Genomic DNA, 27,357 nt, shown 5'->3' with positions numbered 1-27,357 from the left:
ATGACCTCAGAAGTCAAGTCGCAGAGTCCTCAGAGCCATTTGAACCATCTTCTTGGTGTAGCAATTTTAGTGGCCATTAAGTAGTGTTTATTGACATGGTGTCTGTTCTTTTGGGCATGTCCGAAACAACAGACACCATATCCATATAAGTAAATGTGAGAGTTCTTCACGGTCCACGTTACGTGTGCGAGAACGTCTGTCGACTGACCAAAGAAAACTGAATTTGAGTTTCACCGATCATCGCCCGAAGTCTGTGCGTTCGGGAGCTACGATCGGCTGTAGTGTGGCACGCAGTGACACACGGATCTGAAAAGATCGGCCATATTCGGCCAACGTCGGTCGTCGGCGGATCCCACCGATATCGGAGCCATTACGAGCGCACTCTTACACCGACGCTTCCGACCGTCGACCGCAACCGCGACGCGCCGGGTTTCGCTCTCGTCGCCTCCCCGGGCTGGGTGCGGACCTCTCCATCCCCCGACCACGCGGGCAGCACGTGCCGGGCGCCATCCCCGACACTCGCCAAGTGCCTGGCGGCCCGCAGTAACACTTGCTCCACCCCACCACTGTCACGGCGCGCTTTACAACCCCCTCAGCCACCCATCCGGCCCGAATCCCAGCTAATCCGTCCCCCCAATGGAGAACGAGCCCAGCGCCTCGCTACAGAGCCGGCCTGTTCGGGAGACACGTGTCACACACTGCACGTAACGCCCGGGGAGCGAGGCCTCCGTTTAAAAAGGGCTTCAGTAGCCGTGCGCCGGTAACTAATCGCATTACTGCCCTAGCAGATGACGTCATCGGAACACGTTCAAAGGTCTCTGTTGGATTCCTTTCATGTTAGTTTCTTAAATCTGTTATCATTTACACCGTAAATTCCTCTTCTAAATTTACTGTGGTGTTTCTGGGAGGAGACTGAGCAGTGAAAGGTGTTACTTTTACACATAAACAAGAACGATCTGTCACACTACTACAATTTAAAACACAGCTTATATGTAATTCATGTCACACAGTCTCATACGGAACCTACATCCGCTTTCTTTTATATACTGTATACGATAAGATTCTGTCATCCCCCTTCCCTTCTGTGTGAGAGGATGAATGAGCAAACGTATTTCCAGTTGCATGCTTGATGGTAGCAGACAAGCCTGTCTGCTAGAGAACAGTAGGACCAACGTCGGAACAGGTAGCTACGCTTTCTAAAAGCAGAGAGGTTTCTATTCTTAGTGTGGTCCTGTCCGTCCCTTGTCATGTTGGTATAGGAAGCTGCCTCTCTGGTCACTTCCGTTTGTATCTGTGAGGCAACCTCGGGAAGGGACCATAGCAGCCTGTCCGCGGCGAGCGTCTGAAGTGGTAAGAAAAAAATGGTTCAAATGGCTCTGAGCACTATGGGACTTAACATCTATGGTTATTAGTCCCGTAGAACTTAGAACTAAATAAACTTAACTAACCTAAATATTCTCGCAGTAGTGAAGCAACTTAAATCACTTAAAAAAAGCAAGTCCTCTGGTCCAGACAGTATATCAGTTAGTATCCTTTCAGAGTATGCTGATGCATTAGCTCCATACTTAACGATCACATAGAACCGTTTGCTCGACGAAAGATGCGTACCCGAAGACTAGAATGTTGCACGGGTCATACCAACATTCAAGAAAGGCAGTAGGAGTAATCCACTTAATTACAGGCCCGTATCATTAACGTCGATATGCAGCAGGTTTTTGGAATATATATTGTGTTCCAACATTATGAATTACCTCGAACGAAACGGTCTATTGACATACAGTCAACAACAAAAAAGAGTGGTTCAAATGGCTCTGAGCACTATGGGACTTAACATCTATGGTTATCAGTCCCCTAGAACTTAGAACTAAATAAACTTAACTAACCTAAATATTCTCGCAGTAGTGAAGCAACTTAAATCACTTAAAAAAAGCAAGTCCTCTGGTCCAGACAGTATATCAGTTAGTATCCTTTCAGAGTATGCTGATGCATTAGCTCCATACTTAACGATCACATAGAACCGTTTGCTCGACGAAAGATGCGTACCCGAAGACTAGAATGTTGCACAGGTCATACCAACATTCAAGAAAGGCAGTAGGAGTAATCCACTTAATTACAGGCCCGTATCATTAACGTCGATATGCAGCAGGTTTTTGGAATATATATTGTGTTCCAACATTATGAATTACCTCGAACAAAACGGTCTATTGACATACAGTCAACAACAAAAAAGAGTGGTTCAAATGGCTCTGAGCACTATGGGACTTTACATCTATGGTCATCAGTCCCCTAGAAGTTAGAACTAGTTAAACCTAACTAAATTAAGGACATCACACAACACCCAACCATCACGAGGCAGAGAAAATCCCTGACCCCGCCGGGAATCGAACCCGGGAACCCGGGCGTGGGAAGCGAGAACGCTACCGCACGACCACGACATGCGGGCCAGTGGTAAGATCTCCGGCTAAGCGCGCGTCTGCTAAGTCCGTAGGACAATGGGTTTCTTAAGTTCAGCCTAACTGATAATTTATTCACATTTATTTCAGGTTTAGATCTAAAATATCTAATGTTATCTTAAATTGCAACGCAGTGTAATTCGAGTGTGAAGTTCAGAATATCTTCCAGTAGTTGCTTTGCACTACTTTGTGAGTAAAGTCGAACCACGTGTGGATGATCCGTAACAGTAACTAAGATCATCAATCTTAAATGCGAATGTGCGTGAGATTATAACGCCTCGTCTTGACAACATTTTTCAATATAGCAACTTTTCTTTATGTTCAACCCACGTGGGGTGTACTTTGTGTGACCACTATCACGTGCTTATACAATTGTTTGACCCATCAGGTTAACAGTAAGACGATAGTAACCAGTTCGAGGTTTTTTTCTTTTGTAAATTGCGTTTCGATGTAATTTATTTTGATTATCAAAATTATTGTTGAGTTACACTCTTTGTGTAAACCAAGTTGTGTAAACGTGAAGCATGTGGTGTAAACATCAAAGTAGCCCTCAGCTATTCCTTTCGGGAAGATTTCACAGACAGTTAGTATGAATTTAGTATACCAGTGTGCGGTAATTTCATGACTGACAGGACTGCGCTACGAACGTAACTTCTTTGGGTGAAAATTGAATCGGTTCGTTGTGGTTAATTTCCTCTTGCATATGTTTCAACGTTCTTCGTGTGTTATTTTATGAATGCAGTATTGTATGCAGTCTCCCAATCTTGGCTCCATATTTGATGTGTTCCGTAAGATTACAAACTCACACTTTCACAATCTAAATAAATTTGAATTGTCATATATATATATATATCACCGGTCTAAAAGATTATAATTAATGCTAGTCTCGTTGGGAATTTGGTAAGCTAGACTGGATACCTGGTGAAACAGTTGCTCAGTAATGCAAGTTAACTTCCCCAGATAGCTCACTGCTTTTAACCGGCGCATTAAACTTGGACCAGCCAGCGGTCCAACTAACCTGTAACGATGTGAGCTGTTGCAGTTCAGACGTAAGAGACGAACAAAGAAACAATGTAGCTTCGAATGCCATTTGGCTTTTAAAGAGAATGAAATAATATTCGGCAAAACTCCGGCACAGCCGCACGCTTCTTAGGTGACCAAAGTAGAAGCACAAAGTGCTCTCGCTGCCACTTAACATAGTATTCAAATTACAAACAAGAGAAATCAAAATTTGTAACTTAAACACGGGGTAATTTTTCTGAGCAAGCTGTGTGTCATGCAAACGCATTCTGCAGGTATTTCTCCACCGGAGGTATTAATTACAATCAGTTGTCTGGTAATCTCTTAGCTCCTACCATATCTGAATCCGAGAAATACATTTCACAATGTTACTTATAATTCGTCTCGATTGCAAAAATGTTTATTCACGTGACCGGTTTTGGTTCCTCTAGAATCATCTTCAGATCTGCAATTTCACCTTGGTGTGAGCCATGTGAAGATTGCTGTATGTGGTCGGGTTACTCCTGTAACCGAATTTGCAGATCTGAAGATGGTTCTTGAGGAACCGAAACCGGTCATGTGAATAAACATTTTTCCAATCGAGACAAATTATACCGGCCGGTGTGGCCATACGGTTCTAGGCGCTTTAGTCTGGAACCGCGTGACCGCTACGGTCGCAGGTTCGAATCCTGCCTCGGGCATGGCTCCAGGAAGCTATTCCCAGGGCAGTGGAGATCCAAGAAGCATAGAGATGACGCAATGAGGGATGAGGTACCGGTGACAGATGTTGGATTCGGTACCGTTCCCGTGAGAAAGACCGCCTGCATGATGCTGCTGATCTGTGATTGGCTGCTGTGTTCGGCGGTAGGGCGCCAAAACGTTAAACTTTAGTCGCTATTATTAATTAAACCTGTCATCCAAGTTACTTAATTTTTTAAAATAAACATCTCTCAACAGTCATCTATCGAACAGGCATTTGAAAATTGTTAAAAATCAAAGTATTACTGAAACAAAAGGCTGACGACATTACAGCCGATACACTTCGGTGGCGTTCGGGTCACGCCTTGCTGGCTCGACGCGCGAAGTGTCTCCGGCTCTCCAGTTCTGACCGTTCCAGCAGACAGACATCTTCTCTGTTGTAACAGTATTTGTTTCATGCCGTTTTATTTACTACAGTTCCGACCGTCGCTAGGTACAGACATGTTGTCTGTAATGGTAGCATTAGATTCATGTGATTTTATTCTCCAGTTCTCACTAGAGATGGGTAGTTCGCGAACGAACGGGTGCAGAGGAACGGTGCACGAAGGTGAACGAAAGGATCGAGGGACGAATTTCAAGGAACGATCGGTTCATAGTTCACTCGGGCAGTTCTCGTTCGAGCCTCGGTCGCGTGCTCGCCTCAGCCTCGGCCTCCCTCGGCCGCACTCGTCGTTCTCCACATGACCTCCTGTCTCTGTTCCACTGCCAACTGCACCTAGTTAGTTCAGCATGCAGTTGTCCGTTTCGTTCACTGCGGTCGACCGTTTCACATCTCTTCCAAACTGTTCTTGCACTCGGGTCTGGCTATTCAGCGTCCACGACCGGCAATCAAAAAGTATTTCATAGTTACGTAAATTACATAAAAATCACGTTGTATGTAATAGGTATTAGAGTTCTGCATGACCGAGTAAGCGAGCACAAAATACGAGATGGGGCGAGCACACCCTAACTGGATAGGCTGCCCGCACGAGTCCTTGTTACGGAGCACAGATGCCGTGACCGAATACGTAGCACGTAACTTCAGACACATCCCTGTGAGACTGCAGCCAGTACGGGCTTCTCATTTGTGGTGTGTCTCTCTCTGTAATCATGCAGCGCAAGGAAGCCAGTGCAGTAGGACGTAAGATCGAAACCAATGTTTGCACAATGAACAAACAGAAGGTCTAATCAGCCAAGTATGGAGTAAATTTTTGTTGGTTGAAGACGAAAACAGTGCGTCTACTGGGTTGTATCGTGCATAAACTGCTCCACATTATTGTCTTTCCAGTCGGGAGCCACGCATTTAAAGAAACACAATTTCAAGAAACCTCACAAAGTTACAGCTCCTTCAGGGATACCGGCAGTAATGTTGTTGTTGTTGTTGTCTTCAGTCCTGAGACTGGTTTGATGCAGCTCTCCATGCTACTCTATCCTGTGCAAGCTGCTTCATCTCCCAGTACCTACTGCAACCCACATCCTTCTGAATCTGCTTAGTGTACTCATCTCTCGGTCTCCCTCTACGATTTTTACCCTCCAAGCTGCCCTCCAATGCTAAATTTGTGACCCCTTCATGCCTCAAAACATGTCCTACCAACCGATCCCTTCTTCTAGTCAAGTTGTGCCACAAACTTCTCTTCTCTCCAATCCTATTCAATACCTCCTCATTAGTTATGTGATCTACCCATTTAATCTTCAGCATTCTTCTGTAGCACCACATTTCAAAAGCTTCTATTCTCTTCTTGTCCAAACTAGTTATCGTCCATGTTTCACTTCCATACATGCCTACACTCCATACAAATAATTTCAGAAACGAATTCCTGACACTTAATCTACACTCGATGCTAACAAATTTCTCTTCTTCAGAAACGCTTTCCTTGCCATTGCCAGTCTACATTTTATATCCTCTTTACTTCGACCATCATCAGTTATTTTGCTCCCCAGATAGCAAAACTCCTTTACTACTTTAAGTGTCTCATTTCCTAATCTAATTCCCTCAGCATCACCCGATTTAATTTGACTACTTTCCATTATCCTAGTTTTGCTTTTGTTGATGTTCATCTTATATCCTCTTTTCAAGACACTGTCCATTCCGTTCAACTGCTCTTCCAAATCCTTTGCCGTCTCTGACAGAATTACAATGTCATCGGCGAACCTCAAAGTTTTTACTTCTTCTCCATGAATTTTAATACCTCCTCCAAATTTTTCTTTTGTTTCCTTTACTGCTTGCTCAATATACAGATTGAATAACATCGGGGAGAGGCTACAACCCTGTCTCACTTCTTTCCCAACCACTGCTTCCCTTTCATGCCCCTCGACTCTTATGACTGCCATCTGGTTTCTGTACAAATTGTAAATAGCCTTTAGCTCCCTGTATTTTACTCCTGCCACCTTTAGAATTTGAAAGAGAGTATTCCTGTCAACATTGTCAAAGGCTTTCTCTAAGTCTACAAATGCTAGAAACGTAGGTTTGCCTTTTCTTAATCGTTCTTCTAAGATAAGTCGGCAGTAATAAGAAATGGTATTAGAGCAAAGTGTGTTGCAATGTGCGCTAACGATATGAAATCTTTAAATACTGATTCCGGTGAGGGTTTCAGAGAACTAGGCCAAGAATTCATCTAAGTGCGCGTTATAGAGAAGTTAACGTGGCAGACGTCAGCCAGTTAAAACCCGGAACGCGTTGGTGATTTGCTGATCAACAACAACTATAATTTTGTTTCTGTTACAAACAAGTGAAAAGTATGACAAGTTACGTCTGTAAAAGTTGAACGTTGTTTGTATGCTTTCTTTCTGAAGATGGTTGTCTTCCAGATTACAGGGACAGCACTTATTCAATGTTTCCTGTTAATGAAAGGAAGAACATATCGTCTGTTTCGAAATGAGAGTCGTCATCTATCCGTGATTGTATTGAAATATAATTTCACTTTCCAAGCGCTGTATGAATTTAGCTGTGTCACGTACCCATTCTAGTAAACGTTCCTTTTGTGTTAAATGAGAGAGAGAGAGAGAGAGAGAGAGAGAGAGAGAGAGAGAGAGAGAGAGAGAGAGAGAGGCGTTGCATTCGTACAGTAGAGCGCGGCGAACCGGGGCGATGAGAGGTGAGACGTCAGCGGTGACCGGTCATGCTCGGTTGTAACGGGTGTCCGGAACCCGGTCATCAGACACGGGGCGAGCACGTGGCAGAGCCGAGTCGCGTGGAGCCGGACTCTAGCGGCTCGGTCCAGCCGTCAACAGGTGAGCCGTGACCGGTCAAACATTGAGCGTTGCAGCACTCTAATAGGTACGCCTTTTCAGGTAACAAAAGGGCTTATCAGCTCACTTCATTACATTGATGAACAGCACAACACATACTTATAACAAGGCAAGTGTTTTTCTTATTCATATACACTCCTGGAAATTGAAATAAGAACACCGTGAATTCATTGTCCCAGGAAGGGGAAACTTTATTGACACATTCCTGGGGTCAGATACATCACATGATCACACTGACAGAACCACAGGCACATAGACACAGGCAACAGACTATGCACAATGTCGGCACTAGTACAGTGTATATCCACCTTTCGCAGCAATGCAGGCTGCTATTCTCCACATGGAGACGATCGTAGAGATGCTGGATGTAGTCCTGTGGAACGGCTTGCCATGCCATTTCCACCTGGCGCCTCAGTTGGACCAGCGTTCGTGCTGGACGTGCAGACCGCGTGAGGCGACGCTTCATCCAGTCCCAAACATGCTCAATGGGGGCAGATCCGGAGATCTTGCTGGCCAGGGTAGTTGACTTACACCGTCTAGAGCACGTTGGGTGGCACGGGATACATGCGGACGTGCATTGTCCTGTTGGAACAGCAAGTTCCCTTGCCGGTCTAGGAATGGTAGAACGATGGGTTCGATGACGGTTTGGATGTACCGTGCACTATTCAGTGTCCCCTCGACGATCACCAGAGGTGTACGGCCAGTGTAGGAGATCGCTCCCCATACCATGATACCGGGTGTTGGCCCTGTGTGCCTCGGTCGTATGCAGTCCTGATTGTGGCGCTCACCTGCACGGCGCCAAACACGCATACGACCATCATTGGCACCAAGGCAGAAGCGACTCTCATCGCTCAAGACGACACGTCTCCATTCGTCCCTCCATTCACGCCTGTCGCGACACCACTGGAGGCGGGCTGCACGATGTTGGGGCGTGAGCGGAAGACGGCCTAACGGTGTGCGGGACCGTAGCCCAGCTTCATGGAGACGGTTGCGAATGGTCCTCGCCGATACCCCAGGAGCAACAGTGTCCCTAATTTGCTGGGAAGTGGCGGTGCGGTCCCCTACGGCACTGCGTAGGATCCTACGGTCTTGGCGTGCATCCGTGCGTCGCTGCGGTCCGGTCCCAGGTCGACGGGCACGTGCACCTTCCGCCGACCACTGGCGACAACATCGATGTACTGTGGAGACCTCACGCCCCACGTGTTGAGCAATTCGGCGGTACGTCCACCCGGCCTCCCGCATGCCCACTATACGCCCTCGCTCAAAGTCCGTCAACTGCACATACGGTTCACGTCCACGCTGTCGCGGCATGCTACCAGTGTTAAAGATTGCGATGGAGCTCCGTATGCCACGGCAAACTGGCTGACACTGACGGCGGCGGTGCACAAATGCTGCGCAGCTAGCGCCATTCGACGGCCAACACCGCGGTTCCTGGTGTGTCCGCTGTGCCGTGCGTGTGATCATTGCTTGTACAGCCCTATCGCAGTGTCCGGAGCAAGTATGGTGGGTCTGACACACCGCTGTCAATGTTTTCTTTTTTCCATTTCCAGGAGTGTATTTTTTGGTTTCATCGACTTCATTTAGCAGCTAACTTTCAATAATTTGCTTAATTTTTAGTGCAAGAAAATTCATATAAAACGATTTTCGTGTATCTTTCATGTACAAGACATTACATTTAGGAAGATTCTAATTATTTTTAAGAAGGGTTGTTTCCAATTTGCATTACCTCCTAGTTTAGTTTCTTTGAGAAAAAAAATGTAGGTTGTGGGTCATTTTGCCTCAGTAGGAAAAGCGGTGCCATTCCATTTGAAAAGACATAGATTGCCATAGAATCGTATTTACTTATTATCTCAAAAACCTTTATTCAGAAGGAGCTTTCAAACCAAAAACTTTATTACTGCGAACTTTATTATTATTATTATTATTATTATTATTATTATTATTGCAGCATGAACTTTAATAATGCAACAAAAAAAATGGCTCTGAGCACTATGGGACTCAACTGCTGTGGTTATCAGTCCCCTAGAACTTAGAACTACTTAAACCTAACTAACCTAAGGGCATCACACACATCCATGCCCGAGGCAGGATTCGAACCTGTGACCGTAGCAGTCCCACGGTTCCGGACTGCGCGCCTAGAACCGCGAGACCACCGCGGCCGGCAATAATGCAACATCGAAACCTTATTTTTACTAAGCGTGTGACGCAACTATGATGAGAAAAGCACATTTAATTTTTTGCTTCCATGAAGTCTCTACTTCGCCTACGAACTCAGAGACACTGTGAAGTATATATATATAGGGTGTAAATGATTGTTTACAGCGTAGCACAGTTATGTAGTGTAAGTCGAAACGAAGAACTTCATACAAGACACTTGTGGTCTATTAAGTTGGGAAACAGCCACCAACATGTTTACAAGACTACATGAGCTATAGCCGATGCGTGTCGCGTGAGATTTTCATGTTCTCTTCCTCAGCTCTCTACACATCGTCATCGATTGTTTCGCAATTGTTTCTTGCATTAGCTTGTTATTTCTTCACTGCCTAATTATTACATGTTTGTCTGTTTGTTGTATGTGTTCGTAACGGACAACACATCGTCCGTAGTTGGCGAGCAGTCTGTATTCGGGGCCGGTCTTCCGTGCGACACCCTATATTATTCGCCTGCGATCAGCCACACAAGGCTACAGTTGGCTAAACGAGAGGTTCTGCAGAATCGCAGCAATTACTTGTGAAAGTGTGCAAGAATTCTGTAATGAACAAAAACTCTGTACTACAGGGGGAGGCAAGTGCCCCCTCTTGGTGCCCTCCATCCTTCAGTCACCTACACTGATAGTTTTCAGATTTTCATAAGAACCATATACCAAGCACAAATGAACGGTGAACGAGTAAAAATGAACGGTTCGCAAAAAAGAACGATCAGCAGTGAACTAGTTCCCAAGAATGAACGAGTCTGCCCGTCTCTAGTTCTGACGGTACCAGTAGACAGACATGTTGTCTGCGGCAGGATGTATTTCATGTTATTTTAGCCAGATATAATGACTGTGGAAACATATGTTCAGTACGTTGTGATCAAGAACAGTTTCTCGTGTCTATATCAATAAAAACCCGAGTGGCATCCCAAATGAGTTATACTTTATTCGTAGCAGCAGTTCCTTGCGAAGTTAATTTCAGCCTCAAGAAAAAAGAATCGACGACCTGCGCGCTGTTTTCTGCGCTGGAGACATCATCCTCATGAAGACAGCAGGTTAGTGAAGTGTACAAGAACTTACGTATCCTCCACACAGGGCAGTGGAAACAATTAGGCACCTCACGTGTACCGCATGCACAGTACAAATGTGCTCAGTGACGCACCGTCTGCAGTAATGCAGAGCAGGTAAAGAAGGTTCAAATGGCTCTGAGCACTGTGGGACTTAACAGCTGTGGTCATCAGTCCCCTAGAACTTAGAACTACTTAAACTTAACTAACCTAAGGACAGCACACAGCACCCAGTCATCACGAGGCAGAGAAAATCCCTGACTCCGCCGGGAATTGAACCCGGGAACCCGGGGATAAAGAAGGATGATGAAAGTATTAACGCTAACTCACTTTTGTTCCTTTTTTTTTTTTCCCTTGCCGTAACACGCGTGTTTCACTACGGAGCAGGAAGGAGCCTAAGCCAGTTTCGTACTGCGTACCGACATCGGGACAATCAGAGTGCTGTGACTGTACAGGATTTCTGAGATAAAAACTACATAGCTCAAGCGTGATTAAGAACAACGTTGATGGCTGTTAATGTATTAGACTGTGTTAAAGTTTCATTTAACCTACTTACAAGGGAACCTCCTCATCGCACCCCCCTCAGATTCAGTTATATTTTGGCACAGTGGATAGGCCTTGAAAAACTGAATACAGATCAATCGAGAAAACAGGAAGAAGTTGTGTGGAACTATGAAAAAATAAGAAATATACAGAGTCAGTAGTCCATGCGCAAGAAAGACAACATCCAGTGTGTAAGCTTAGCAGCGCAGGTTAGCGTGAGCAGCTGTGGAATGATAGGTTCTAGGTTCAAGTCTTCCCTCGAGTGCAAAGTTCACTTTCTTTATTTTACCAAAGCTATGATCTGTCCGTTCGTTCATTGACGTCTCTGTTCACTGTAATAAGTTTAGTGTCTGTGTTTTGCGACCGCACCGCAAAAACGTGCGATTAGTAGACGAAAGGACGTGCGTCTCCAATCGGGACCGAAAACATTTGATCGCAAGCTCATAGGTCAACCGATTCCTCCACAGGAAAACACGTCTGCTATATTCTATACGACACTGGTGACGGCATGTGCGTCACATGACAGGAATATGTTGTCAACCCACCTAACCTGTACACTTGGCGAATGGGTAAAAAGACTCTTCTACCTTGTAAGTAGGCTGTTTAGGTTTTTTATATTGGTAACGCCACGTCGCTCTCTGAAAATCACTGGCTGTGCTGTGTGCAGTCTGTGGCTAGTTTGCATTGCTGTCTGCCATTGTACAGGGAGCGAAAAGCTATTTACAATTTGTACGGAAACCAGATGGCAGTTATAAGAGTCGAGGGACATGAAAGGGAAGAAGTGGTTGGGAAGGGAGTGAGACAGGGTTGTAGCCTATCCCCGATGTTACTCAATCTGTATATTGAGCAAGCAGTAAAGGAAACAAAAGAAAAGTTCGGAGAAGGTATTAAAACCCATGGAGAACAAATAAAAACTTTGAGGTTCGCCGATGATATTGTAATTCTGTCAGAGACAGCAAAGGACTTGGAAGAGCAGTTGGACGGAATGGACAGTGTCTTGAAAGGAGGATATAAGATGAACATCAACAAAAGCAAAACGAGGATAATGGAATGTAGTCGAATTAAATCGGGTGATGTTGAGGGTATTAGATTAGGAAATGAGACACTTAAAGTAGTAAAGGAGTTTTGCTATTTCGGGAGAAAAATGACTGATGATGGTCGAAGTAGAGAGGATATAAAATGTAGACTGGCAATAGCAAGGAAAACGTTTCTGAACAAGAGAAATTTGTTAACATCGAGTATAGATTTAAGTGTCAGAAAGTCGTTTCTGAAAGTGTTTATATGGAGTGTAGTCATGCATGGAAGTGAAACATGGACGTTAAATAGTTTGGACAAGAAGAGAATAGAAGCTTAAGAAATGTGGTGCTACAGAAGAATGCTGAAAATTAGGTGGCTAGACCACATAACTAATGAGGAGGTATTGAATAGGATTGGGGAGAAGAGAAGTTTGTGGCACAACTTGACTAGAAGAAGGGATCGGTTGGTAGGACATGTTCTGAGGCATCGAGGGATCACAAATTTAGCATTGGAGGGCAGCGTGGAGGGTAAAAATCGTAGAGGGAGACCAAGAGATGAATACACTTAGCAGATTCAGAAGGATGTAGGTTGCAGTAGGATCTGGGAGATGAAGAAGCTTGCACAGGATAGAGTAGGATGGAGAGCTGCATCAAACCAGTCTCAGGACTGAAGACCACAACAACAACAACATTGTTGTAGATTAACAAATAAATTTTTTTCAAGCTTTTTGCTTAGAAGTTCAGAATCGATGTACATGTCTCGGAGAAAATTTCAGCAGTGTTTAGAATAGCTATTGCGCACAAATTTCAAGCGATGTGTCTCAGAGTCAGGTGAATAGCGACCGAGATAGAGATTTAGTGTTCCATAAGCAACAAAGGTTTTATGTTATTTTGAAACCGTCTATAACGATCGGTTTCTTCCCAAGATTATTCGTTTTCCTTCGTGGCGATTCCACTAAACCATGCGGCTTATTTTCGCGTTCCTTCCTTATGCGCCCTTTTGGACGCGGCTGACGTTCGCATAAGTTGCAGCCCATTGATTGGGACTGGTAATATTAGTCAACAGTTATGTTTGGATTGCCTCTTTAATGCACGATGTAATAACATTAGAGACGATCTAACGCTCGTTACTCCGCAAATACCTCCTCTTTTGCACATTTTCTTGCAATGCTGCGCGATTACCCATCAGTAAGTATACAAAGCTAACTGACTGAATCTGGCAACTAACAAGGATAACTCCCCATCGCAACCCCCTCAGATTTAGTTATAAGTTGGCACAGTGAATAGGCCTTGAAAAACTGAACACACATCTATCGCGAAAACAGGAAGAAGTTGTGTGGAATTATTGAAAAAATGAGCAAAATATACAAACTGAGTAGTCCATGCTCAAGATAGGCAATATCAAGGACATCTGAGCTCAGGAGCGCTGTGATTCCGTAGTTAGCGTGAGCAGCTGCGGAACGAGAGGTCCTTGGTTCACGTCTTCTCTCGAGTGAATTTTTTATTTTCAGTTTATGTGACAAACTTGTATTTTCATCACTTTTTTGGGAGTGATTATCACACCCACAAGGAAACCTAAATCGGGCAAGGTAGAAGAATCTTTTTACCCATTCGCCAAGTGCACAAGTTAGGTGGGTCGACAACATATTCCTGTCATGTGACGCACATGCCGTCACCAGTGTCGTATAGAATATATCAGACGTGTTTCCCGTGGAGGAATCGGTTGCCCTATGACTTTGCGATCAAATGTTTTCGGTTCCCATTGGAGAGGCACGTCCTTTCGTCTACTAATCGCACGGTTTTGCGGTGCAGTCGCAAAACACAGACACTAAACTTTTTACAGTGAACAGAGACGTCAATGAACGAACGGACAGATCATAACTTTGCGAAAATAAAGAAAGTAAACCTTTCACTCGAGGGAAGACTTGAACCAAGGACCTCTTGCTCCGCAGCTGCTCGCGCTAACCACGGGACCACGCCACTACTATGTTTACGCTCTCCTTGATGTTGCGTATCTTGGACATGGACTACTCAGGTTGTATATTTTGCTTATTTTTTCTTAGTTCTACACAACTCCTTCCTGTTTTCCCGATTGATCTTTGTTCAGTTTTTCGAGGCCTATCCACTGTGCCATTTTATAATCTGGGGGGGGGGGGGGGGGGGGGGGGGTGCGATGCGGTGGTTCCCTTGTAAGATGATATGAACAGAAGCGACGGGTTTCATTGCACGCCGACCTACGCCGCTAGACAGGTAAGGGACAACAGATGTTGGGCGCCCTGTAGACCGGTGGCAGCGTTCTTCAGGGAAAGGCCAGTTCCCCCACCAAAAGCGCTGCTTGCTCTTGAGTCTACATACAGACTTATACGTGTGCTACGGCTTCTGACCAATCATTGTGTTTGTGTACACCAGGTTCATTTTTGCGATGAACAGAGTACAGTAAAGATATAAACAAGTACACATTACGAGCAAAAGCGAGAATGCGTGGTGGTGACGGAACTTTTGTTAGGAGAAGACAGTGGAGCCCGGAGCAGTTTATCAGTTGGCAGGCAGGGGACGAAAGCTAACCCACGTTCTCTCTCTTCCTTTTCTGTCACGCGAGCGGCATTGGGCAGAGGGGATCCAGCTAGTCCCTGGTAGATGCTCGCCTAGATAACCTGGCCAGTTGTTGAGTGGGGCACGTTGGGCAGTCGTGGCGGAGGGTGCAAGCCGCAGTGACAGCGCGATGGGGGGGGGGGGGGGAGGGAGGGGGGCAAGGCACGTGGCTCCACTGTCAAGCCCAGCGCACGTGCGCGCCCTTAGCCAGCGGCAGCTCTCGCACGTGGATGGCGCGTGCCCCACACGTGACCATGTATACGACATCGCATCCAACCACTTGGCAGCAGCTTGGGGTCAGCGCCCGTAGCGGAGCGGTTTTTCCGGTCAGAACATTTTGCGCCAAATTAAAAACACACGACGTTAACGTACCTTCACAAGGAACAATATTGTATTGCAATGTGTGGCCGCAGTAGTGTTGTGATGAGCATTGCCGCTATGCGGCTGTGGCACACCGCATTTTTTCAGTTGTTGTTGCTGTTGTGGTCTTCAGTCATGAGGCTGGTTTGATGCAGCTCTCCATGCTACTCTATCTTGTGAAAGCTTCTTCATCTCCCGGTACCTACAGCAACCTACGTCCTTCAGCATCTGCTTAGTGTTTTTATCTCTTGGTCTCCCTCTACGATTTTTACCCTCCACGCTGCCCTCCAATACTAAATTGGTGATCCCTTGATGTCTCAGAACACGTCCTACCAACCGGTCCCTTCTTCTAGTCATGTTGTGCCACAAACTTCTCTTCTCTCCAATTCTATTCAATACTTCCTCATTAGTTATGTGATCTACCCATCTAATCTTAACTATTCTTATGTAGCACCACATTTCGAAAGCTTCTATTCTCTTATTGTCTAAACTATTTATCGTCCATGCATGGTTTCACTTCCATACATGGCTACACTCCATACAAATACTTTCAGAAACGATTTCCTGACACTTCAATCTATACTCGATGTTACCGAATTCCTCTTCTTCAGAAACGCTTTCCTTGCCATTGCCAGTCTACATTTTATATCCTCTCTACTTCGACCATCATCAGTTATTTTGCTCCCCAAACAACAAAACTCCTTTACTACTTTAAGTGTCTCATTTCCTAATCTAATTCCCTCAGCATCGCCTACTTAATTCGACTACATTCCATTATCCTCGTTTTGCTTTTGTTGATGTTCATCTTATATCCTCCTTTCAAGACACTATCCATTCCGTTCAACTGCTCTTCCAAGTCCTTTGCTGTCTCTGACAGAATTACAATGTCGTCGGCAAACCTCAAAGTTTTTATTTCTTCCCCATGGATTTTAATTCCTACTCCGAATTTTTCTTTTGTTTCCTTCACTGCTTGCTCAATATACAGATTGAATAACATCAGGGATAGGCTACAACCCTGTCTCACTCCCTTCACAACCGCTGCTTCCCTTTTATGTCCCTCGACTCTTATAAGTGCCATCTGGTTTCTGTACAAATTGTAAATAGCCTTTCACTCCCTGTATTTTACCGCGGCCACCTACGGAATTTGAAACAGGGTATTCCAGTCAACATTGTCAGAAGCTTTCTCTGAGTCTACAAATGCTAGAAACGTAGGTTTGCCTTTCCCTAATGTAGCTTCTCCCTAAGATAAGTCGTAGGGTCAGTATTGCCTCACGTGTTCCAATATTTCTACGGAATCCAAACTGATCTTCCCCAAGGTCGGCTTCTACTCGTTTTTCCATTCGTCTGTAAAGAATTCGCGTCAGTATTTTGCAGCCGTGACTTATTAAACTGATACTTCGGTAATTTTGGCATCTGTCAACACCTGCTTTCTTTGGGATTGGAATTATTATATTCTTCTTGAAGTCTGAGGGTATTTCGCCTGTCTCATACATCTTGCTCACCAGATGGTAGAGTTTTGTCATAAGTGGCTCTCCCGAGGCAGTCAGTAGTTCTAAAGGAATGTTGTCTACTCCCGGGGCCTTGTTTCGACTCAGATCTTTCAGTGCTCTGTCAAACTCTTCACGCAGTATCATATCTCCCATTTCATCTTCATCTACATCCTTTTCCATTTCCTTAATATTGTCCTCAAGTAGATCGCCCTTGTATAAACCCTTTTTTTTACAGTGTCGCCGGGCAATATAAACCCAGTCAACGAAGGACAAGAAAGATCGAACAGGGCAGAAAAATCGTGTAGTCGCAATTTTTTTTGTAAAGTCATAGGGGTAATTGTCAAGAACAACATACCAAAAATTTTCCCCCCGCGGATCTCTGAGGATGGGGGACACAGTGGCCATACAGGGTCAACAGTATTTAAACCTTCAAACTCTGGGACGTTGTAGGGGACATCAAAACAAATATTTTTTCCTAATGTCATTTTTTCCTATGAGATGTATTTAAACCGGTAGAGGGAGATTTCTCTGGCGGCAAATTAAACCAACAAACACTTCATCCCTAATGTTTCGTCCAATACTACGTTGGACATCTTCAGAGGTATGGCTGGTCCTGTTGAGTCCTGCCGACAGACGAGTCGGGCGTCGGAGAGCAGCTTAAATACCGAGGAAAGCGGGCGTGGTGTAGCTTGCACATAGTAGCAGAGAGAAAACTAGTCAAAGAGAAAATGTAACTATCGATAATAGTCCGCCATAGATAAAAATCACTTATCGATTCTGTAACGCCACTGTCCATATCTCTCTTAATCTCAACGCCTCTTCTTTTCTATTAAAATTATCTTCATGTTTATAAATTTCAATAGCCTCCCTATACAGTCGTAGATAATAGTTCGTGGTAGCTTTTAAAAATGTAGTTTCAGAAAACTTAACTACACGGTCACGGGTTGAAGTGCATGTTCCGCAACGGCCGATTTATCTATTTTTCCCAGTCGGCAAAGACTTTTATGCTTCTTTACCCTCGTATTCACACTTCTTTTCGTAGTACCAATATAGACCTTGCCGCAAGTACACGGAATTTTGTACACACCGCTAGATAATAATGGTGGCCTTCTACCGTTAACAGAACGAAGTACTTGTCCCATTTTTCTGGTAGATTTCAATACCAGTTTCACTTTATGTTTCAGCAAGATTTTGCCGATTCGATCTGTAACCTTACTAATGAAAGGTAAAGACACCGTGTTCTTCCATTGCTGTGTACCATCCTTGTCCTTTGGCCTGCTGTAATTAGGTCTTAAAACTCTATTAATTTCTTTGTTTAAGTACCCATTCTTTTCGAAGGCCAAAGGACAAGGATGGTACACAACAATGGAAGAACACGGTGTCTTTATTTTAATTCGATTAAATTATCACAAACAGGGATTACTTTGACTAGTCTTATGATCAGAAATTGGAATGTTTTCTGGAACTTGACGGACGGTGCACCTGCAGGATCAATATCAGCTTGTCATTCAAGTGGCTGGATACAAAACTCATTTTGTGAGTCATGTAAAGCTATCTTCAAATGACCCTGTAATTTTGATTCTTGATGGGCATTATTCCCACACAAAGAATCTCGATGTGTTAGATAGAGCACTTGAAAATAATGTTCATATTGTATGTTTGCCACCTCAATCAACGCATAAAATGCAGCCGCTTGACGTCGGATTTATGGGGCCTTTGAAAACCTACTATGCCCAAGATATAGAAACGTGGTTGGCAAGTAACCCAGGTCGTGTTATCACCCCATTATTGATAGCCAAGTTATTTGAGGCAGCTTACAACCGAGCAACAAAAATGGAAGCATCTGTGAATGTCTTCAGAAAAAATACAGGTCTCATCCCATGCAACAGAAACATCTTTAGGGAACATGAATTTTGAATTCATCGCCATGCTGAAGCTCTTCAAGAAAGAGATGCCAAGAACGAAAATGAAACTACTGACGGTGATGGTCAAGCTGTCAGCCCGGCAGACATCAGACCTCTCCCACACATCGCAAAACCGCCTGCAGTTAGTCAAATAGGTCAAACATCGCGTTCTTGCTCTGCAGCGTTACTAACTTCAACTCCTTATGTGAAGCAATTGCAAGGATCTAAACAGAAGAAATCTGAGGCTGAAGCTAAGAAAGCAGCGAGAAAGTTATTTGGGGAGAAGAGTGGAAAATCTACCAATCGTAGACCTAAAGCAGAAGGTTCGTCTAGTGACTCGCCATCCGATGTCCATCTTGATGACAGTGGGGATTCAGACAGCAGTGATTACGATGACGCAGAGTGTCTGTCCTGTACTGGGGGCTTTTCTGAAGGCAAACACGGGGAGAAATGGGCGCAGTGCACGAAATGTTATGGCTGGGCTCACGAAGATTGCGGTGTCACAGGAGACAATTTTGTTTGCCCCGGATGTCGTAAATATAAACCTAAATAGTGTGAAATGAGTGAAGGATAACAGAAATTAATGAACATGTAAAAATTGTGTATTCATACGTCATTACTATGTAATAAAATAATTAATGCAAAATATTATTGCTGTCTCTTATTAGGGGGCAACGGCCTTGCCACAGTGGATACACCGGTTCCCGTGAGATCACCGAAGTTAAGCGCTGTCGGGCGTGGTCGGCACTTGGATGGGTGACCATCCGGGCCGCCATGCGCTGTTGACATTTTTCGGGGTGCACTCAGTCTCGCGATGCCAATTGAGGAGCTACTCGAGGGAATAGTAGCGGCTCCTGTCGAAGAAAACCATCATAACGACAGGGAGAGCGGTATGCTGACCACACGCCCCTCCTATCCGCATCCCAAGCTGAGGATGACACGGCGGTCGGATGGTCCCGATGGGCCACATGTGGCCTGAAGACGGAGTGCTCATATTAGGAGACCTTGATCTCATTTCTATGAAATGCCTTCTTTGTGAAGATTTAATAACTGCTCTGAAAGATTGTTTATTATTGCAAATATGATAATTGTATGATAAGATTAATAAGGGTAAGATCTTATTACCATCATAACAAATACAATTGCTCTTGCTTTTAGCTCTATCAAATGGGTTTACCAAAGTGTGTCTCATATTAGGCACCTTTCTTCTACATTACGCTGACAAAAGTCATCACATATCGATATGCACGTATGCAGATGGCGGTAGTCTGGCGTACACAAGGCGTAAACAGGGCAGTGCATTGTCAGAGCTGTGTCATTTGTACTCAGGAGATACACGTGAAAAGGTTTCCGACGTGATTACGGCCGCACGACGGGGATTAACAGATTCTGGACGCGGAATGGTTGTTGCAGCTAGAAACATAGGACGTTCCTTTTCGGAAATCGTTACGGAGTTCAATATTCCGAGGTCCACAGTGTCCAAGTGGAGTGAGAATACCACACGTACTTATACGTTTGTGACTATTACAGCGCCATCTATCACAAAGCGAAAGAAGTGATCCAACTAAAACATTCATATTTCTTTACGTACTACACAACTATGTAACAAAAAATGGGGGTTCCTATTTAGGAGAAACGCAGTTGATATCCGTTTGATCTGAGGAAGCGCCATCTAGCAGACCAACCATAGCACCATCTGGTTTCCCCCTTAAAGCTAGACGAGTTTCGTTCTTTGTAGTTTTTTCGTTTGACGCTTATTTCGTGAGATATTTGGCTCAGTCACTATCAATGGACGACCCTATACACAATAAGTCTGCATGGTACCCTCATTGTGTGTCAGTCCAAACTGCACTTATCTGGGTTTTTTTAATTTGATTATTGCACGTGAGTGATAAGGTAAAGAGAGAATCAGCTGTTTGTCAGTGTGGTTTCCCTACATCAGGGGCAAGCATACATTCAGAGGCATACCTACTGCTCTTTTTTGACTGACAGGTCCTTAACCTATTGTTTTGCTTTGAAGATTATGACCCCCTGGGGATAGTCCGTTCTCCCAAGCAACAAACACCCCACCCCCACCTCCTTCCGCACCCGTCAGAGAACTCTTCTTGCCGATACAAGCACATTTTTGATATCAATTCGATTGACTAATTAATTAACCCACGCTCCTCTGGGAAACCCCCAAGCTGTCGCCCTCCTCTCCCCCACCTGGAAATTGGAGGGATAAAGACTGAATTGACTTGCCATTTGATATAAGAGGTGAGAAATTTAACTTTTATAGTTTTCAATCCAAATAGTGCTAATTATTTTATTGTTAGTTAGTGTTTATAACAGAAGAGAGACTGAATTTAATTGATGAATGGAGAAAATACAAAGATGCAGTAAGTAAAGCAGGCAAAAAGGAATACAAACGTCTCAAAAATGAGATCGACAGGAAGCGCAAAATGGCTAAGCAGGGATGGCTAGAGGACAAATGTAAGGATGTAGAGGTTTATCTCACGAGGGGTAAGATAGATGCTGCCTACAGAAAAATTAAAGAGACCTTTGGAGATAAGAGAACCACTTGTATGAACATCAAGAGCTCAGATGGGAACCCGGTTCAAAGCAATGAAGGGAAAGCAGAAAGGTGGAAGGAGTATATAGAGGGGCGATGTTCTTGAGGACAATATTATGGAGATGGAAGAGGATGTAGATGAAGATGAAATGGGAGATACGATACTGTGTAAAGAGTTTGACAGAGCGCTGAAAGATCTGAATCGAAACAAGGCCCAGGGGGTAGACAACATTCCATTAGAACTACTGATAGCCTTGGGAGAGCCAGTCCTTACGAAACTCTACCATCTGGTGAGCAAGATGTATGAAGCAGGCGAAATACCCTCAGACTTCAAGAAGAATATAATAATTCAAATCTCAAAGAAAGCAGGTGTTGACAGATGTGAAAATTACCGAACTATTAGTTTAGTAAGTCACAACTGCAAAATACTAACGCGAATTCTTTATAGACGAATGGAAAAACTGGTAGAAGTCGATCTCGGAAAAGATCAGTTTGGATTCCGTAGAAATGTTGGAACACGGGAGGCAATATTGACCCCACGACTTATTTTAGAAGATAGATTAACGAAAGGTAAACCTAGACTTAGAGAAAGCTTGAAAGTTTTTCACAATGTTGACTGGAATACTCTTTCAAATTCTAAAGGTGGCAGGGGTAAAATACAGGGAACGAAAGGCTATTTACAATTTGTACAGAAATCAGATGGCAGTTATAAGAGTCCAGGGACATGAAAGGGAAGCAGTGGTTGGGAAGGGAGTGAGACAGGGTTGTAGCCTTTCCCCAATGTTATTCAATCTGTATATTGAGCAAGCAGTAAAGGAAACAAAAGAAAAATTCGGAGTATGTATTAAAATCCATTTAGAAGAAATAAAAATTTTGTGGTTCAACGATGACATTGTAATTCTGTCAGAGACAGCAAAGGACTTGGAAGAGCAGTTGAACGGAATGGATAGTGTATTGAAAGGAGGATATAAGATTAACATCAACAAAAGCAAAACGAGGATAATGGAATGTAGTCGAATTAAGTCGGGTGATGCTGAGGGAAGTGAGACACTTAAAGTAGTAAAGGAGTTTTGCTGTTTGGGGAGCAAAATAACTGATGATGGTCGAAGTAGAGTGGATATGAAATGTAGACTGGCAATGGCAAGGAATTCGTTTCTGAAGAAGAGAAATTTGTTAACATCGAGTATAGATTTAAGTGTGAGGAAGTCGTTTCTAAAGTATTGGTATGGAGTGTAGCCATGTATGAAACTGAAACATGGCCAATAAATAGTTTGGACAGGAAGAGAATAGAAGCTCTCGAAATGTGGTGCTACAGAAGAATGCTGAAGATTAGATGGATAGATCACATAACTCATGAGGAGGTATTGAATAGAACTGGGGAGAAGAGGAGTTTGTGGCATAACTTGACTAGATGAAGGGATCGGTTGGTAGGATATGTTCTGAGGCGTCAAGGGGTCACCGATTTAGTACTGGAGTGTAGCGTGGAGGGCAAAAATCGTAGAGGGAGACCAAGAGATGAATACACTAAGCAGATTCAGAAGGATGTAGGTTGCAGTAGGTACTGGGAGATGAAGAAACTTGCACAGGATAGGGTAGCATGGAGAGCTGCATCAAACCAGTCTCAGGACTGAAGACCACAACAACAAAATCAACAGTGTTTATAAGTCAGCAATGTCATTTCAGAGCACGGCTGTCAGTTAGAAACGAAACTTCATTTCCGGTAGTCTTAATCTGCATGCTCTCGCGTGTCATGTTAGGTTTTGGTGCGAAGCCCGAACCCCTTCCAAGAGCTGCCAAAGTCAAACACTACTATTTCAGTGTAGCAGTTCCGTTCCGAACAGATGTGTAGTGAAAAAAGTGTTGTATTGCAACAGCTGAACATGACACGACGATACAGTTCCGTTCCTGATGAATCGCAAATCTGACACAAGACTGAGTGGAATAAAACATCACTGTTTCGAACCGTGATACGAAGTTGTTTGGAGACAATGGAACACCAACGCTCATCGATACGCTCCTTGGAAACGTACAAAAGGGGGCCACCTCTATGATGGGTTAAGCGTCGACATTATAACGATATGTTTACGTAATGTGTATACAGAAACATACAGTTATAGTTCAATTGGTTTAAGTGGCTCTGAGCACTATGCGACTTAACTTATGAGGTCATCAGTCGCCTAGAACCTAGCACTAATTAAACCTAACTAACCTAAGGACATCACACACATCCATGCCCGAGGCAGGATCCGAACCTGCGACCGTAGCGGTTGCTCGGTTCCGGACTGTAGCGCCTAGAGCCCCACGGCAGTCAGGCCGGCACACAGCTATAAATGTCCCCGTTCGTAGTCGCTAATTATAAGAATATGTTTACTTTTGCGCTGTAACATATAGCTATAATCAGAGGTGGAAATATGTTTGCGAAAGCCGACCGTGTGCGGCTTTTTCTTGTTGGATCGTCTGATCAGTCGGAAGTTGCTTTGCAGAGGAGAGTAAATGCCTGTTCAAAATATTTATTATTTTCGGATAGCTCAACATGAATTTCCTAAGGGACAGCAGTTTATCACGCATTTACCAGTAGAATATTTCGCAGCATGAAACTTCCGTCCGATTTCGACGAAGGAATTCGTGACTGTGAACTCTCTATTTGGCAGAAACATAAAGAAAATTAAATAACTTCATGAAGGAGTGAGACATAGATTCTATACTAAATAAACAGTCCATACACCAGTTCCATTCAACTCTGAATTTATGGCAATTGATAGATGAACTTAACATTGCAATGAGGGATTTAACATGGATGCCGTTTTGACTGGCACTTCCCTTCTCGTAATGAAAATAATTCCTTTAACGTTTTCACATACACGTCGCACAATAAATCTACTGCTATGCAGTATTGCACTTTTAGTATTGCACTTTACTTTAGACTAAAATAATATTATTTTTAACGATAATAATAAGGCGGCAAGACATGCGCGTCCGACACCAGTTACAAGTGACAAGAGAAAAAATGAGTAACTGTTCATCGAGAATATCTTGTACATCAAAAGAATGTGTTAAAGTGTTCTTCTGTCCGTTTTTCGCGCCGCTGTTTTCAAAGTCAATAACTCAGTGCATCTCTGACGACGCTTCGACAATAAAGACGTTACGTCACAGGTCGTCCACCTTTTACATTCTCGCAACATTATTTGCTAACTGTATCTATTGCCGAGCGACTGCTTGATTACTGAATGATTTGAAATGATAAGGCAATCACATAATCTTACAACATTTCGATGTCAGTGATTTCTTTGAATGCTACTTTTCGGCAACTGCAATTATTGGTTGCGATTTGTCATAGTTTAAAATCGCAGTTCAGAAGTTGACAACTTTTATCATTCAGCACTCCACCAATGTTAACATGCGATCTATCGCCATAGATGTTGCAACATAATTAGTCAAATTTGGTCTAATTGCAACGGAAGTGATATGTTCTCGCCTATAAATTGTGCAAACTGATTAACTGTGTCTTTTGAATCCATCATGCGTTTTTCAAAGCGATAGTAAATAAATATAAAATAGACTGTGGGAGAATAATGAAAATTTCATTTCCCCCCCCCCCCTTGTTAAAACTTTCTCATAGCCTTAAATTTTCTAGCAATTTGTTATTTGGCAATGATTCGGTTTCGTGCTTTCAGGATCTACATCTACATCTACATGGATACTCTGCAAATCACATTTCAGTGCCTGGCAGAGGGTTCATCGAAGCACGTTCACAATTCTCTCTTATTCGAATCTCGTATAGCGCACGGAAACGATGAAGACCTGTATCTTTCCGTACGAGCTCTGATTTCCCTTATTTTATGGTGGTCATCGTTCCACCCTATGTAAGTCGGTGTCAACAAAATATTTTCGCATTCGGAGGAGAAAGTTGGTGATTGGAATTTCGTGAGAAGATTCCGTCGCAACGAAAAACGCCTTTCTTTTAATGATTTCCAGCCCAAATCCTGTATCATTTCTGTCACACTCTCTCCCATATTTCGCGATAATACAAAACGTGCTGCCTTTCTTTGAACTTTTTCGATGTACTCCGTCAGTCCTAGCTAGTAAGGATCCCACACCGCGCAGCAGTATTCTAAAAGAGGACGGACAAGGGTAGTGTATATAGGCAGTCATCTTAGTAGGTCTGTTGCATTTTCTAAGTGTCCTGCGAATAAAATGCAGCCTTTGGTTAGCCTTCCTCACAACATTTTCTGTGTGTTCTCTCCAATTTTAATTGTTCGTAATTGTAATTCCTAGGTATTTAGTTGAATTTACGGCTTTTAGATTAGACTGATTTATCGTGTAACCGAAGTATAACTAGTTCCTTTTAGCACTCATGTGGATAACCTGACACTTTTCGTTATTTAGAGTCAACTGTCACTTTTCGCACCATTGATATTTTTTCTAAATCGTTTTGCAGCTTGTTTTGATCTTGCGATGACTTTATTAGTCAATAAACGACAGAGTCATATGCAAACAACCGAAGACGGCTGCTCAGATTGTCTCCCAAATCGTTTATATAGATAAGGAACAGAAAAGGGCCTAGAACACTACCTTGAGGAACGCCAGAAATCACTTCTGTTTGACTCGATGACTTTCCGTCAATTACTACGAACTGTGACCTCTCTGACTGGAAATCACATATCCAGTCGCATAAGTAAGACGATATTCCAAAAGCACGCAATTTCAGTACGAGCCGCTTGTGTGGTACAGTTTCAAAAGCCTTCCGGAAATCCAGTAATACGGAATCGATTTCAAATCCCTTGTCAACAAAACTAAACACTTCATGTGAATAAAAAGCTAGTTGTGTTTCACAGGAGCGATAGTTTCTAAACCCATGTTGACTGTGTCTCAATAGACTTTTCTTCGAGGTAATTCATAACGCTCGAACACAATATCTGTTCCAAAATTCTGCTGCATATCGATGTTAACGATATGGCCCTTTGGGTACGGATCTTTCGTCGAGAAAACGGTTGTATATGATTGTTAAGTATGGAGCTAATGCATCAGCATACTCTGAAAGGAACCTAATTGGTATGCATTCTGGACCAGAATACTTGCTTTTATTAAGTGATTTACGTTGCTTCACTACTCCGAGGATATTTACTTCTACGTTACTCATGTTATCAGTTGTTCTCGATTCGAATTCTGGAATATTTACTTAGTCTTCTTTTGTGAAGGCATTTCGGAAGGCTGTGTTTAGTAACTCCGCTTTGGCAGCACTGTCTTCGATAGTATCTCCATTGTTTCTCGCCGCTAACATACTTCACATACGACCACAACCGCTTTGGATTTCCTGCCATGTTTAGAGACAAAGTTTCGTTATGGAAACTGTTATAGGCGTCTCGCATTGAAGTCTTCGATAAATTTCGAGCTTCTGTAAAAGTTGACCAATCTTGGGGATTTTTGCGTGTTTAAATTTGGCATGTTTGTTTCGCTATTACTGCATAAAGTGAGATTTTCTGTTTCGACTGTAGCTTTTGGACTCGCAGATTAAGTAGAGACGACTGTATTCCCTAAGTCCGATGCAATAGCTCTACCGTGTGAAACTGAATGTAGAATCTGCAACCCATCGCTTGTCTTCTTCGTCTGCAGAAATACGGTAGTCTACTATTGAGACCGTGTTACGCAACAAGGGCGCGAAACTTTTTGAAGAATATTTTTAGTATATACAGTGCGTTTTCGTAAGAGCGTGCAAAAATGTAATAGGACGTAGACAATTCCCCACTGAAGAATTTCAGGTGGGGGATTTGAAGCCTGCTTAAAGAAGTATGCCGCTTTGTCTAGCATTACAGTTATCCAGCTTAAGTACAACTAAAGTGTGCGTCATTTATGACGGCGGCCGAGTTTAGACACATTCGATTTAACAAAAACTATTTGGCCCAAAAATTTTATTTTTACACTTCTTCTTTCCCATAAATGACTTAATTTTGTTTCGATGTTCAATGCAGTTATTGTGCAGCATTAAACGTAGTAAACCACTGCACGAAATTTTGAAGAGTTTCCAGAGGTAAAAGTCCGTAGCGTACACTTTCCGTATGGTCGATTTTAGTTGCCACAATGTTGAGAATGAAATGTGGTCAAGGTACCTAAATTTCATATAAAATTTACAAACTAAACTGTTTGTAGCTGCTGTTGCGCTCCAGTTATCTAGTCCACCTGTAAGACCGAGCGTATTCACTGTTC

At 43.5% G+C, this 27,357-nt stretch overlaps 1 protein-coding gene and 1 pseudogene across 1 annotated transcript in view; one reads left to right on the top strand and one right to left on the bottom strand.

The window, feature by feature from the left end:
- The window catches only part of LOC126295061 (lateral signaling target protein 2 homolog), a 134,140-nt gene that overhangs the window by 99,069 nt on the left and 7,714 nt on the right, over nt 1-27,357 (bottom strand). The window lies entirely within an intron of this gene.
- LOC126295542 (5S ribosomal RNA) lies at nt 19,273-19,390 on the top strand (annotated as a pseudogene).

This window comes from Schistocerca gregaria, chromosome 11, assembly GCF_023897955.1.
Source record: "Schistocerca gregaria isolate iqSchGreg1 chromosome 11, iqSchGreg1.2, whole genome shotgun sequence".
Classification (NCBI taxonomy): domain Eukaryota; kingdom Metazoa; phylum Arthropoda; class Insecta; order Orthoptera; family Acrididae; genus Schistocerca; species Schistocerca gregaria.
This window is presented reverse-complemented; position numbering and strand designations above follow the sequence as displayed.